Below are 15,384 nucleotides of genomic sequence, written 5' to 3'. Positions count from 1 at the left end.
CTTTGCATCATTACAACCTTCTAGATCATTAAACTCTTAGTCGGTCAATGCTGATTTTATTTCAATCATTGCTTGAGTATGCTCTTGCTTTGCCTTTATCTCTTCCATTGTCATCAGATAGGTGCTCAGTGTAGTGTAATCATTCTCCAGATAATATGTAGCATATTCTCCAATTCCTGATAGGTGCATCTTCATTATTTTCTTCCATGTGGAGAAACTTGACTTGTTCAGCTTTGGGGCATCCCTCTTATACATCTTCGGATCTTTTCTCAAGTACCTTTAAACTTTTCTTTCGGAGTCCAGAGCTCTGATACCAATTGTTAATAAGCTCTGAAGCCAATTGTTAATAGGCCTAATAGTCAACAAGATGAGAGGGGGGGGTGAATCATACCAGCTTAATCTTCAATATATTCAACAGATTCAACCTCGGTAGACTTTACTTTTGAATATAACCAAAACTGTAAAATATTCAAACTCATGAACAGATAACATCACAACACATATAACACCAGATTTAATGTGGAAACCCAAATAGAGAAAACCCATTGTGGGATTTCAGACCCACTAAGAAATATACTCTTCTAGAGTATGCTCGGTTAAAAGCAAATCCTATTAAAGATTACAAACACATTGCTAGATGTGACTTGGTTAAGGTATTTCCCTTAGATCTGTTAGGATCTTGCACTTTGTTAGAAGTGACCTTGTCAAAGGATTTTAAACACTCATTTAGAATGTCACCTTGCTAAACGATTTACAAATAAGACTGTTAGGTCCACTCGATTAAGAGATTTCCTGTCACTTACAGAATAAACAATAGTAATAATATATATCTGCAACTTCACATCTAAAATGCTAAAGCAGATTCTATTTGCTCAAAACAATCTAGTCATAATACTTATCTAGTCTTTTGCTAGGCTTCACAATCCGTTCTTCAATCAGATCTTCAAGCTTTAGTGCTCGGTAATCTCTTCTGTAGCATCACTATGCATACATTTGCTCGCATACATTGTTCATCAACAATTCCTTATTTATAAACAATGTATAACCGCTTAATCTCCTTGATCACATTTCCCATGATCAATCTTAGCCATCAAATCTTCAAACTTGACTAGGTTCGATGTATCCTTCGATCTAAAAATGTTTTACCTCACCTTGGAACTTGTATATCTTCCTTGGAACTTGTGCTAGGTAAATGTGGTTCAATCTGTGCTGTAGATCTAGCTCTTGATTTTTGAAGGCTGTAGATCCTTAACAAAATTCTTTGATGACATACCAATCATCTAATTATCTCCAAGTCATCAACATCCTTCATTAAATGTTGTATCCATTCATTTAATGCATTCTGTTACAACTTGGTTATTACTCGGTAAATACTAAACTTCACTCGGTAGACGTTCTGCCTTCTTTAACTGATATCAGTATCCTTAGGGTTTACCGCCTAGGTTCCTTAGGGTTTACCAACTAGGTTCTTTACTCGTTGATCAAAGTATAGTATTAAACTTACAATAAACAACATATTTAGGATATTACAACAATAAAAAAAACATGATCCCATCATTGTCTAACTCGGTAATAGTTTCCCATTGAATAACTTGTTCCTTACCTCCCATTATCATATTCTTTCTATGTCACTTACTGACATCTTAATTCTCATCAAAACATACTTCTTAAGATATGGCAACATCATACTAAATCAGAAAATCAATTTCTTGACATCAATGACAAAATAATATTATTAAGACAGTAAACATCCTTCTTCAGTTATATCAATAATCTCCAACAACCTTCTCAATATCCTTAATAAAATGCCAACAATCTCTCATTGCAATTGGAATGCCAATAGGGAATTCTGCCAAGATCCGGTTCAAGAAAAAAGGTAGGGGTGTGGGGCACAAACTAGCTTAAAGATGCGAATGTCAGCTTGTCTCTCGCTATGCAAGTGCAATGACTAGTATATTTGCCACTCTACAACCTCTAAGGTAATCAACCAATTCTTTCATAGGTCTCATTTGATTATCCACCAAATTATATAAGATGTGTCAATCTATTTAATTTGTTGTCTATTTTGTATTCAATTTAATTTATGAGCTAGGTTTTCTTTTAAGTTTCTTGTGGAGCTGGAAGTTCAATTGTTTAATGCTTACTTTCTTGAAGCCCACAAAATATTAAGAGCCTTGCATTTGAATGGTTTAAGTTTTGAAAGAAATGCTTTTAAAAAAAAATTCACAAAATAAAGCCAGAGAGAATGGAAAAGAAGGAAAGGAATCAAAAGATATGGTGTATAGATGTATATAGATTCGCTTGAGGAAGTATTTGATTTACTAATCTGAATTAAATATTTTCCAAATGGAAAATATCATACTGATTAAGTTTTGGGAAGGCTAGTTTTAGTTGATTGTCAATTGAAAAGTTCAGTATTTATGGGTATTTGAAACAAGTTAATACTATTCATACTCTGCAACTTTTATTATTTATTTGATTAATAGTCATTCATTGGACATTCTCCCATAACTTGTGACTTATATTCTTCTATGTACTTTTATATCGTCATCTTCATTTAGTGGTTTGCCTTTCATTGTGCCTTTCCTCTTTTAGTTTGCACTCCCTCAGACTTCTCTCTCATTTCATTACCCTATCTTTGTTTATCTGTCTTGGTAACAATGAATATTTATCTTAAAGCTAGAAAGAGTCATCTTGCTTACTATAGAAGACAAAATGGATTGTAAAACAACATATTAACAATTCCAACTTGAATATGTTTTGGATATAAGAACTTATACTGATTATTTTAGCTTGGTTGGATACTGGCTTATTTGATTCGGGCTAGGACATACACAAGGTGGCGATGAATTAAAATTTGTTCATGTTACATGTGCATGTTTTGTGATGTGGAATTGTATTAATGTTTCATTATTTTTTTTGATAGATCTCCCATGTTAATTGAGTCAAACTTTTAGTTTATCCATCTTTCAGAGTAATTACATATAGTCTTGGCATTAACTTTTATCTCTTGATTGTATCATTTGTTGAGGAAAGGTATACATTTATGTATGAATAATGATTTATTTTGATACTTAAGAACAACTTATTGTTTACTTATTAACTCTTAGTAGGAATAACACACTTAATTCACTTGAAGATGTCAACAAATTCACTCATAAATAATATTTCTGACAAAAGAGCATTCATAAAACTTCAAATTTATGATCAAGACTATCATCTTCAGGCTTAGGGAAGGACAACAATGCCTCCTTGTTTCTCCAAGCAATGATTAAGCCTCAAAAATTTATCTATAGTTGACGAATAAAGCATAAAATTTTAGTCCAACAGCCATTGGTAGGATGTAGTAATTCCATACAAGACAACAAGCTAAACCATTAGACATGTGTGTAAATCCATACAAAAAGTTGGCAACAAAATGGTGAGGTTGATCAAGTACTACACCTTGTACTGAATTTACAAACAATATCTTCTAAGGTGGTTCACAATCATGCTAGATAAAAGTAAATATTTATCTTTTCAGAATTACCTTTTATGAGTTAAAACTTAATAATGATTGAAAACTTTGTTTTGTGGTAGGTGTTAGGTCAATACTTGTAGTTTTGTATGCAACTTCCATGTTTAGCTTATGATGTCTTTGTTGAAATAATAGCTAGTTCGGATTAACATTTAAATGTTGTCAAATGGAAATATTATTGTAAACAACTTATTCTCCTTATTGTAATTAGGCCCGGACCCAAACATAACCAGTACTCTTAAAGTGAGCCCCAAATGGGTGGTAAAGGCAAACAAGCAATAATGTCTTAATGGGTGAATACCTATTTGAGCGGTACACATAATATTATTATGAAATTAATAAGGAAGCTGACTTGAGACTTGACACCTCAAGTCAAGATATAAGCAAGTCATTTGCATGGCATTATACATCAATCATATCATGTGAATTACATCAACTAAGTCAGCGAACTTGTAATAAGCTTTAAGTCAGCAAAATTGTTATCTCAAGCCTATTGAAGGTCAACACTCATCTCTCTCCATTAGCTGGTCTGATCTACAAGTTTCCAAGTCTGCAAGAGTTATCTTAAGTCCAAGACAGACTTCTAGAAGGCCAACGATCATCTCCATGCAAGCAAATTCCTTCTATAGATCAGTATATCACATCTCCAAGACAACAAGGCAGAATTGATACATCTCGGTCAAGCAAATTGATTGAAGATTGTTTTGGCAACAAACTCTATTACATTGAATTCTGTTATATCTGATTAGGAGAAGTCTTGAGACTGACAATTTTGGAAGTGTGGCATTGTTGAGAGCCAACCCTTAGGTGTGAACTTCGTCTTCATGTATTATGATTAGTTGCCATGATACTTGACCCTATCCTCATGGTGTTGGCTTAATTCATATTAGTTTTCCCAAGCCTAGAAGGCAAGTAATGTATCCAAGGGTGTCTAGAAGAATGGACTGTATGATCATTTACTTTGTATGTTGAAACAATTATACATGCCCCTCCATTGAGGGTATTGAGGAAGATTGGAATTAGAATAGTGTTTTTTTTTTAAGAAACATGATGTGAGAATTTTGATGTAGAGGCAAGGGTAGAACTCAATATTTCATATCAGGACAACAACCACATTGATTAGAAAATTCAAATAAGGTCTCTCCAATGTTTAGCATACAAAAGGATAACATCAGTCATGTAAGTATGCATGAGCATGGGAATGTCTAGTTACTTTCCTTTTAGACTGATTTGGATAGTATTAAGAGGATCCTATAGGGGTGACTATCACCATACTCTCGATGACTTCACAACATTGATAATGAATTCACATTCGACACTCATGGATTACCCCAATTAGAAATTAGTAAACTTAATATATGATACATGGATTGTATACCACAAAGCCATTAGCATATCACCTGCTCTAAATCACCACAAAGACATTAGATATGTTTTGAGATAAAAAAGAAGAGTTAAATGGTTTTGGTTCAATTTGTATTACTTATATGTTCAAGTAATTTGATTTGGTATATTATACTGAAACATGATTTAATAACTAACATTTCAACTTCTATATAACTAGTTCTATAGCCCAATTTTTTTGCCTATGAAGAAAGACCATGTCAGACAATATCAGCGAACAACAAAATAAAGAGACAATTGCTAGATTGTGGTCTAACATGAAAAGAAAAGGTGATGAAAAATGTTATTGTCTCTGCAAAATTTGTAAGGTGTTAAAGAATAGAAGAATTCTAATAAAAACAACTAAGCAATATTGTAGGCTGCATGGTCACATTGAAGGGGGACATGATTATCATCCATTGGTAATTTTTTTATTATATCATTTTCAGAATCTATATACATAAGGAATCACCCAATGATGAGATCATGATCATGGTTTATTTATGTTTATCATATTTGTATAGGTCAAGCACCCCAGAGCACATGATATGGATCAACACAACTCAAAGAATATGGTTTTCAAAGTGGAGGAACATGGAGGTGTGATAATGATCCCATGGAAGATCACAATCATGAGCCATAAAACACAATTGAAGATGATGGTACAGATACATTGATCCATGATACATTTAGTATATGCACAATTGATCATGATGATGAAGATGACCTTGATGTTGTTCATCATTTACCTCTACTTGAGAAGGCATATGAGACCCTTTACGAAGGCTCCCATACAACTCTTCTCTCCATTGTATTGTTGTTGGTGCACTTGAAGGTTATGAATGGTTTATCCAACATAAAAATCTCATGTATGTTAAGGTATGTCATATATGTCATTATAGTGAATAAATGGTGAATCATGTACCATTAATATTCTTTATATTAAAAAATTATATTTTGTTGTTGTAGATTGGTAGGTGAGTTTTTGTTACCACCATCAAATATTCTACCTTGCTCATATCGAGAATTATTTGCCATTATGAAAGATATTGGAATGGAGTATCAAGAAATAGATGCTTGTCCAAATGATCATATTATATATCAAAAACAACATGAATTTCAAACTGAATTCCCTGAATGTCATATCAGTAGATATCGAATAGATCAAATACCAAAAAAGGTGCCTCACAAAGTTATTTGTTATATTCTAATTATTCCACGTATGCAACGATTATTCAAGTGCACTAGCTTGGTACAATTTATGGATTATCATACATGCAATAGAAGTCAAGATGGCATTACTTGAATGTATGCAGATGGTTCAACATTTATGGACATAGAGAAAAAGTGGCCACTTTAAAGAATAACCTCATAATCTCAGACTTTCATTGGCAGTGGATGGTGTCAATCCATTTGGAGAGGTGAGATCTATTTACTCAGAGTGGCCTATTTTTGTTATCAACAATAACATTCCTCCATGGATGTCAATAAAGAGGGAGCACATAATATTGTCAATGATTGTTCTAGGTATTTTACCATTTAACAGTTGTCTACATTTAATTATAAATATTGTAGTAAAATGGTCATAATAATTATGTAATATTTTGGTTCATTCGATTAGGTAAGTACCAAGTTAAAGATATGAATATATATATTGAGCCTCTTATCGATGAGTTGTTGGAGTTATGGAATGGTGTCCCTATGTATGACGTCTCTAGACCAATAGGACAAAGACAATTTCAATTCCATGAGATGCTTGTATGGAAAATACACGATGCCCCAGGGCTAACACATTTTTGTGGTATGTTATAGTGTTAAAGTTGCGCATGATAATTTTAATAAAAAAATTTAACATATTTAATCCAATTATACATTATATTGTAGGTCTAAAAAAAGGGAAAATTTGCATGTCCAATTTGTGGTCCAAAGATGAAATCTCGTCATTCAAAAAGTTTAGTAAAGTAGGTGTTTGATGAGTATAGGCACTTTCTCCACAAAAATCATGTATCGAAATACTGAAAAACATATTTTCAATGGGAAAGAAGAGAATACATCAAAGCCATGAAGAATGACACCTCACCTATGGAAGTTGGAATATAATAGAATTAATCATCATGGTAATGCAATTCCATCTAATGGTTTATGTCATAAAACCTCTTTATTATTGTGTTTTGTTTACTGATGATGTGATTGATGATCATGAAGGTCCTCAAAGCATTAATGACCACCTTCCTAAGGGACTAAAAAGCTATCCCCAAAAATTTAGTAGGTTGCCCTACTATGAGAAGTTACAAATTGTGCATTTTTTTGATACTATGCATATTGAAAAGAATATAACAAATACATTATGTAAAAAATTGGATGGAAGGCATGACAAAAAAAAATTGTCAAAATTTGTAGTGACATTCAGGAATCCAATCATGAAATGAAAAATGTCATTCAATCAAATAGCCATGGAGACCAGATTTATATAAGCGACCTTCCTTGGTTATTAATGGACTAACAAAGCAATGCTATAAATGAAGTCATACAAAAAAAATTGATTTCCCATAGGATTTGTTGCGAACATAAACAATCTCATATCAAAGAAAAGTGAATTTGGGTCGAGGATGAAAATGCATGATTGGCATACCTTCATTAAGGTAATTCATGTTCTTGTGTATTTACTATATATTTGTATACCGCACATGTACTTTTCATTGTATTATGTTAGATAAAGTGAAAAGATAATTTAATAATTGTTTCAATATAGTCTACCTCTATCTCTCCCAGACCACTTTGACGATAATGTCAAGCAAGTCATATATGATCTTGGAAAATACATGAGGTAAGTAGTGATATTTGTTCAATTTGTTGTATAGATATTATATTTGCGATTTATTTTACTTGTTATGTAATATATATTTTTGTGTCTTTAATATCTTGTAGGTGGTTGTTATGTAAAGAAATCCATAAAGAAGATATAAAATAGTGGAAGAGAAAAATTCATCATATAATGTGTGAAATGCAAAAGTGTCTACCTTCATCTTTTGTCAATGCACAAAAACATTACCTCATACACCAAGTTGATGAGATTGAATTGTGTGAACTTGTACACACTAGGTCAATGTGGATGGTTGAGAGGCACTTGAAATTTTTGAAGGCTTTGGTTAGGCAAAGAGAACATCTTGAGGGTTCTATGGTGGAGGTATATATGGTATACCAGACTATGGTGTACATTTTTGAATATCTTCTGAAGTTTACAACAAAGATCAACGTGGATCACATTTGGGATCTCAACCCCATTAATAAATTCAGAGTACTCGATGGGAAAAGGTAGATTGAGGAAAGTGAGAGGTAATTATAAGATGTTATTGTAGTTAATTAATTCTCAATCTTCAAAATAAATCGATTGTAAGATGTCTATTTTTTTTTTGTAGAGCTGGTTGAGAGTGGGATGCACTACATTTGTATATTGCAAATAATCTTGATTGGATAATGGTATGGATCGAACATTTTCAACATTCTGGTCGCACATTAACATGGGAAGGTGTGGCTTCATTGGTTGAAGAAGCTCATCGTAATGGAGATTCCAGTATTATGCAAAAGGAAATTGATTTCGCATATGGTTGAAGAGATAAATAGGTACGTATAAATATATTAATCACCCATATATTTATCAACTCACAATGCAATCATTTTTACATGTTTGACATATTGCACATCAAACACCACAACACTATGTGCTGCAATGGTCATAAATTTCGCATCAAAGAGTTAGATGACACGAAGAAAACTTGTGATTCTAGGATAACTGTAGTCTTTGAGGTGACAAATATTTCATCAAGAAAGACATACATCCTCAAGAATCTCAAAATCAATACTATGGCATTTTGGATGATATACTTGAGTGTGACTTTAATTCCTCCAAATTAGTTTTCTTCATCGTCAAATGGTACAGGCTACGATTGAATAAAAATGATCCTGATAGAACTATTATTGAACATGATAATGGTTTTACAATGGTTAATACAAGGTCATTTGAACCAGTTGGGGATAAGCCCTATGTTCTTCCAAGCCAATGTGAGCAGGTATTTTACTTAGAGGTTCCACATAAACTGGGTTGGTCATTTTTTATTAGACATGATCCAAGAGGAAGGCCGATAAAGTATAATGTGATAGAAGAAGAAGATACCAAAGAAGTAGAAGATGATGTAGATGATGATCACAATCGATAGTTACTCGATGATGAAGAAGAATAAGAAGCTGATGATGATGATGATGATGATGATGATGATGATGGTGATGGTGATGGTGATGGTGATGGTGATGGTGATGGTGATTGTGGTGATGATGATGATGATGATGATGATGATGATGATGATGATGATGAGTTAGATGAAGAATAAGATCAATAACATGAATGAAATGTATGAGGTATGTGATTAGTATATTATCTATTTAATATTAATTTCTTGATAGAAATTTATTTGACTTATATGGTTACATAATTAATTCATTATGTTTTGAATTTTAATTCCATTACATAATTAATTCATGATGCACCTTTTAATGTTTTTAATTCATGTTCCTCTTCTAGCAGGTCCTAATAGTAGAACTATGCCACCCCGAGGAGATGGAGATAGGGAGAGTGACTATTTATGTGACATTTTTAAAAATTTGTGTTTATTTATGGAATTTGGAGTGTTTATTAGCTATGTGATAGATGTTTATTTGAAATACATATGTGGTGGATTACATGTTTATGATGATACATGCGACATTTTTTGAACTTTGTGTTTATTTATAGAATATGGATTGTTTATTACCTATGTGATCGATGGTAATTTATGACACACATGTGATGGATTACATATTTATGATGACACATTTGTGATGCTTACGATTCCCAATTACATATATGATGATTCATATGTGATTCTTATGATACATGTGTATTTATTGTTTATCATCTTACAAATGTAATTCTTATGATGCCCAATTGATGGTGCTGATTTCATGTATATATTTTGTGCGATGATGTCACCCTTGGTGGGAACAGGTCATTGACTACAGACATCATCAACCCTTTAGTTGAGGATCCTGTATAGTCTACATAAAGTAAAGGTTGTTTCTTCCTAAGGGGAGGAATGTTGTTCGACGTTCGTGGAGCAGTTTCTTCATACATCGAGCTTCTTCCATTGGTGCAGATTCTCCATTGAGGGGGGGTCACAGTTTGACTTCTCTTCTTCTCTCATATGGGGGGGCCTTTTCCTCACATGGGGTTTTGTTCCTCACATACTTCTATGAGAGTTCTCTTGTATAGCTTTCATCTCTCTTTTGGGGGAGGGTTTTTTCCCATTGGGTTTTTCTCTCTTTCCCCACTTTGTGAGAGATTTCATTGTATTGGTTTGCATGCATTTGCATTTGTGCATGGGTACCTAACATGGCCTCGTAGCCAGGACCCATCTTGCATTTCTTAGTTGCATTGTAGACTTAAGTGCATTCCCCTAAGTTGCACTTAAGGGGGGGTGTTGGTGTAAATAATTATTCATCATGGATATTATTACACTTACTTAATTTTACTTAGGATAATGCATTTCATAGTAGTTTGGATATGAGACACTTGGGTGTTTGTGCCACATTGGGATAGTGTGTGTAGGAGAAATTCCACCTCTTATGGTGTTGATCTTGTTATTACACTATCATATCCACTTATTATGGAGTGATAATTCCACCTTCGGTGGGTGATCCACCTCATGTGGAATATTATATTATTTATCCTAACTATCCACACATATTTCCTACCTACCCTTGTTTCTTATTGAGCCACATGTCATATTTGTGTGCTCATACATCCATATGGCCTTGCCTATATAAGCAAGCCTCTATTCATTGTATTGGTGATAATCCAATTGATTGTTGATCATTTTCTATTGATGAGAATACAGTTTATTCTTGTCCTATATTGTGTCTCTATCTTGTACATTTCATTGACCTCTTGATCTTGGCAAAATCCAACATGGTATCAGAGCAATTGGGGCTTCATTGATTCATCTTGAAGAGGCATTATTGCGATGTCAAGAGGCAGATCTGAGGAGCAGCATCTTTTGGGGGCGTGCTAGACCAGATCTGACCCCGCCATTGCGTCCAGAAGGCCCTTTCCATGAATTTTGGTTATAAATTCGGCCTATTTTGGTGAGAAAATTTTTTTCCCCAATTTTGCTATAATCGTATGGATTTTCGAAATATTACTGTATTTTTCAAAAAAAAAAAAAATTTATTTTCTGAAAATTGTTTTCAAAAATTGAAAAATAAAAAAAAATTGATTGAGAATCATCAAAAAAAAAAAGGGAAAAAAAAAAAAATCAAAAAACAAGGTTTTTGGGGGGTCCGCAGACCCCCCCGTGAACTTGTACCTGCAGTTTACGTCCGCAGGTCTGCAGAGCGCCTGTACGCCGCCGACCCGCGTCACCTACTGCCACCGCTGCGTACCTGCCTGTCGGACTTTGCAGACAGCTCCGTGCCTTGGCCGTCGCCGGAGTCTCCTGCTGGCTTGTCACGTCCCGCGCCTGCCGAAGCCCGCACCCAGTGCCGGCCCCCACCGGCCCTCACCTCCGCTCGCCCGTCTCTGCTGATGCCGCTCATCCGCAACCGCCGGCTTCCTCTCAAGCAGCACCAGCTCCTACGCCACGCGGACACAGGTCAACCAAACCGGCGAACCCACGTCCACCATGTGGCAGGTGGCCACTGGCCCACGGATACCTTCCGTATAGTGACACGCAACATTTCGTACAGTACACAGTTAGGTTTTCCGTATGCACAGTCATCCTGCACAGTCATCCTGTCCGTACAGTACGAACGCCCAGTCAGCAGAGGGCGAAGTTTTTGCGATGGTCATATGGCCATCAAATTTAATCACGTGACTTGCTGACGTCAGCGCCACATCAGCAGGGTTTTAAAATTTTTGGACCCCCTCTCATTTACATTTTTGATTTTGCAGTTCAACTTCAAATGCCCATAACTTGCTCATTTTTTCTCCTTTTTGGGTGCAATTCTTTTTGAAATGGGCTAGAATTTTGTGCTCTCCGCAGTGGTGAAAGAATTTTTTGATTTTGATGCATGGATTTTTCAGAAAATACAGTTTTTGGTGACTGTACCTGAGTAATCCCCGTTTTTGCAACTTCAGAGGTTTCGTTTGGGGTCATCCGAACTCCTTTTTAGGTGCCATTTTTTTTGAAAGTGCGTATTTTTTCATCTACTTTCACATGATGCTATCAGATTGATGTCATTGTAAGTAGAAATTGTAATTTCAGATTTAGGCCATTTTGGGCTCTCTTGGTACTTGTATATTTGCTTGAATCTCAATTAGATTCATTGCACTATTGATTGAAGTCTCTTGTATCTCATTTGAGAAGTTGTAAAATTTGCATCATAAGTCCACTTTGCCTTGTTTTGCAAGTGGCTCATTGTAATCGCACTAAGTATAAAGTGCCAAATCATCACTTTAGGGGGAGTACTTTGATTGATTGAATTTGGGGGGTGTCTCTTATGCTTTTGTGCTCTTGTGTTCCTTCCTTTTTTGCTGCTATGGGTTCTTCTAAGTTTCCTCTCTTAACTCCACATAACTATGCTACTTGGAAAATTGATGCATGGAGTAAACTTATGGAAAAAGGACTCACTCATTACATTGATGGAACTATTGTTGCTCCAGCTGATCCTAAGGCTGATCCAGTTGGTCACTTAGATTGGATCACTAAAAATATCATGGCAATTGGTACCTTAAGAAAGTATGTGTCAAAGGATCTCATTTTCCATATTGAGAAATGTACTCTAATCAAGGATGCTTGGCAAAAGTTTCAAGACTTGTATGGTCAAGTTGATGAGATTAGGGGATATCAAATTGATAGTGATCTCACCATGTTAGATCCCAAGAACTTTGATACTATACAAGATTATGTCACTAAGGCAAATGAGTTGAGGGCACAACTCAAAGATTGTGGCATTGATAAGAAGGATACTCAATTGATATTCAAGTTTATAGGGAAGCTTCCACAAGAATATGCAGCATTTGTTTCTAGTTTCCAAACTCATAGGATGACAATGGGTTCAAGCTACAAAATGCCTACATTTGATGCTTTCAATGAAATGTTGATGATGGAACAAACTAAGTTGATAAGCATGGGCATTCTTAAAGCTTCTTCTAAGTCTCAAGCATTAGTGGCAAATCAAGGGAACAAAGGAAATCAAGGAAAGGACAACTCAAACAAGAAGAAATGGCAATCAAAGCCTAAAGAAAAAGCACCATCTTCTCCACAACAAGGAGATTCATCCTCTTCCAAGAGAGATAATTCACCAAAGAGGGAAAGACCTACTTGTGCTTATTGTAAAAAGATTGGTCATGAGGAGCATCGTTGCCATACTAAGAAGATTGATGAACTCACACATATCATCAAAAAGCATAACATTGATTTGCCTAAAGTCTACAAGAAGGATGATTCATCAACTTCCACTTCCTCACATTCAAAAGGAAAAGGGCAAGCATTCATGGCTTCTACAAGTGGAAAAACTCACTCTTTTGGAACAAGAAAAGGAAAAGCTCTATGTGCTACAACAAATCATAATTCAGAGAGATGGCTTCTAGATTCAGGGGCTTCTCATCATATGGCATCTTCACAGTCTATGTTCTCTACATTTGAGCCTTGCACCATGCCACAGATTTTGATGGGAAATCATACATACATGGATGTGATTGGGAAAGGATCTATTGACATTGGGGATAACTCCTTCAATGATGTGTTGTATGTACCCCACTTGACAAACAATCTCCTTTCTATCTATCAAATCACACATGGCGCAACTAAGAGAGTTGTGGAGTTCACACCTGACTCAGTTTTTATTAGAGACATGGAAACTAGAGCTATCATTGCAATTGGGGTGGTTGATCATGCATCTCGATTATACTCCTTTTCAGATTTTGTTGATGATGATGATTTCACATTTGATGATTCTACACATTATGATCACACTTCTTGTGATGATTCAGATTTTGAGGAGAACTTTGGACACTTGAACATGGGGATTCTCACATGTAACCCCGTTCTTGAGTCTTGTATTTCATCTCCTCATATTGATATCACATCACCTATTGCACCTGACAGAAAGTGCGACAGTTTTGCCTTCATGTGATTCAGTGCAGTAGGATATTCATTGTCTTCCAGCTTCAGATTCATGGGATGATTACTTGACAGACATTGCAGGTTTATTTGTGGAATCCTACATTGTAGATTTGGGAGACATCATTGATGACATTCATCTTCTCTTTGATGAAGATGATCCTTCTTCGATTGTTGCGAGGGCACACTCTGACCCTCTTGTTCATTCTCTACATGATCATTCTTTAGAGATTGACATGATTGTGGATACTTATGTACAGCAGTTGGAGGATGCCTCTTTATTTTTTGAGGAGACATATGAGTCTTTGGGACATGTTCTACATTCATCTCCACTAGATCTTGGAGTGCCTTTTTCAGTAGTGTGGCACAGTTTACCACCTTTGGAGGGGGTATCTTTTAGCATTGACATGGGGACACTTGAGCAGTTTTCAGAGATTCCTTTCATCATGAGTTTTCTTCATACATCTTCCCCTCATGATTGGGGAGACTTCATGGACACACCTTTGGTTTTGTTTCTTCCTAAGGGGAGGAATGTTGTTCAACCTTCGTGGAGCAGTTTCTTCATACATTTAGCTTCTTCCATTGGTGCAGATTCTCCATTGAGGGGGGCTCACAGTTTGACTTCTCTTCTTCTCTCATATGGGGGGGACCTTTTCCTCACATGGGGTTTTGTTCCTCACATACTTCTATGAGAGTTCTCTTGTATAGCTTTCATCTCTCTTTTGGGGGAGGGTTTTTTCCCATTGGGTTTTTCTCTCTTTCCCCACTTTGTGAGAGATTTCATTGTATTGGTTTGCATGCATTTGCATTTGTGCATGAGTACCTAACATGGCCTCGTAGACGGGACCCATCTTGCATTGCTTAGTTGCATTGTAGACTTAAGTGCATTCCCCTAAGTTGCACTTAAGGGGGGGTGTTGGTGTAAATAATTATTCATCATGGATATTATTACACTTACTTAAGTTTACTTAGGATAATACATTTCATACTAGTTTGGATATGAGACACTTGGGTGTTTGTGCCACATTGGGATAGTGTGTGTAGGAGAGATTCCACCTCTTATGGTGTTGATCTTGTTATTACACTATCATATCCACTTATTGTGGAGTGATAATTCCACCTTCGGTGGGTGATCCACCTCATGTGGAATATTATATTATTTCTCCTAACTACCCACACATATTTCCTACCTACCCTTGTTTCTTATTGAGCCACATGTCATATTTGTGTGCTCATACATCCATATGGCCTTGCCTATATAAGCAAGCCTCTATTCATTGTATTGGTGATAATCCAGTTGATTGTTGATCATTTTCTATTGATGAGAAT

Source organism: Cryptomeria japonica, chromosome 4, assembly GCF_030272615.1.
Source record: "Cryptomeria japonica chromosome 4, Sugi_1.0, whole genome shotgun sequence".
Classification (NCBI taxonomy): Eukaryota; Viridiplantae; Streptophyta; class Pinopsida; order Cupressales; family Cupressaceae; genus Cryptomeria; species Cryptomeria japonica.
The sequence above is the reverse complement of the archived record's forward strand: the minus strand, read 5'-3'. Positions refer to the sequence as shown.